This window comes from Mustela erminea, chromosome 12, assembly GCF_009829155.1.
Source record: "Mustela erminea isolate mMusErm1 chromosome 12, mMusErm1.Pri, whole genome shotgun sequence".
Classification (NCBI taxonomy): domain Eukaryota; kingdom Metazoa; phylum Chordata; class Mammalia; order Carnivora; family Mustelidae; genus Mustela; species Mustela erminea.
In genome coordinates, this window is record NC_045625.1 from 1274374 (window position 1) to 1276199 (window position 1826).

A 1826-nucleotide genomic window follows, 5' to 3' on the forward strand; every position below is an offset into this window, starting at 1 on the left:
GGGCAGCCTCATCACGAGGCAGGGTGAAACAAGGCAGCTCTGAAAGGGCAAATCCCGTAGGATTCGGAGGAGCCCAGAGTGGGCGGGTCCATGGAGATGGAGAGCGCAGCGAGGGGGCGGGGAGGGTCTGCGTTCCACGGGGACGGCGGGACTCGGTGGAGGAAGACGGAAAGTTCTGGACACCGGCAGGAGGACAGCCGCACAAGAGTGGGAATGTGCCTCACGTCCCCGTGCGCCTACAGACGGTCGCGACGGTGAATGTTATGTCACGTCATACGCGCACTACGCAAGTAAACAATAAACCATGGATGGGAGTTAGAAGTAGATCACGGAAAGGGATGTTGAGAAGGGATTCATGGAGCTGTTAGTAGTAGTTACGTTCTTTGTTTAGAGATTTTATTTACTTGACAGAGAGAGAGAGAGAGAGAGAGAGAGAACACAAGCAGGACATAAGCGGGGCTTGGCAGGCAGAGGGAGGGAGCCCGAAGCGGGGCTCGATCCCAGGACCCTGGGATCACGACCTGAGCCGAAGGCAGATGCTCAACCCACTGAGCCCCCCAGGCGTCCACATCCAGTAGTGGTTGTTTTTTGAGGAGGGGATTCTGGGGGCTTTTACTTGCCCTCTGACCCATTTGGGGCACCTTTGCCTTTGAAGGTGGGGCTGACCTGACTCCATCACCGCCATCCCCCGCCCCCGGCCCAAAGTGAGATAAGCCACCAGGGGCAGAGAGGCTGAGTCCTGTGTTCCTGCCCGTCTCCCTCCGTCACTCTCACTGGGGTGAAACCCCGTTCCCGCGGGTGACGCTCATCTAAATGCCGAGGGACGGCGCTCCCCCGCCATGTCCCCAGTGTCCCCCAGACGCAAATATGGCCGCTCTGCGTCACCTTCACCTGGGGCAGGACCTCTGATGCGGTTTGCCCTGAGCCTGGGAGGGGCCGCCACGCAGCCTCCCTGAGCTGATTTCTCAACGTGCCTGCGTCTGAGCGGGCAGGGCCCCGGGGGCTGGGGGTGGGGGGGCGCTCCGAACCTGCTGCCGGAGTTGTGTTTGTTTGGCTGAGGCTTAAGGAGTGGGGGCCAGGCCAGAGGGCCCCCGGCTGGGTGCTCCGGCTGTCTCTTGCGTCCCGCGGGGTGTGGCAGCCCCAAGCTGCTCCGGACCAGGGAGGAGCGTGGGGGTGTATCCCCCAGAGGAGACACCGGCCCCCCGTCTGCCCCCCACAGCTCCGTGTCCCGCCTCTTGCCCAGCTAGAAGGCTGGATTGTCCCTTCCCAAGCCGAGGGGGCACAGCCTGCAGCCACCCTGCGGTCCCAGCGGAGTGGCCTGACCTGACCTGGCCCACGGGGCTTACGGCCACCGCCGCCCCTGCTTCCGTTCCCCCCACTTGCTCCAACCTGGGGGCCCGGGCGCCAGCCACGGTGGGCGTCACGCGGCAGAGCCATGGGGGATTACAGCAGAGGGTGACAGCGTCGGAGAGATGCGGAAAAGGAAAGGGCTTATTAAAACGCTGAAATTGGTTCCGAATGAGGTCAGCCATCGAAGCGCCTTGGAGGGGAGCCAGGCGCTGAGCCGTGAGCTGTGTTTATTTCCCGACAGCATGCGGTGACGCCCCGGGGCCACCCCCAATCCCTCTGCTTCTGGAGGGCAGATGGGACCTAAACACCAGGGCTGAGCCCGAGGGCCGAGGGAGCAGGGGTCAGAGGGCGCGCAGGAGGGAGCCGTGCGGCACAGCATTTGCTGCGTCCGCCGGGCCCCCAGGGAGGGCAGGTGGGTCACGGGTGGCAGACTGGGGCTGGAGGACCGCTGAGCGCGACTTCCTCACCCCGGCTCA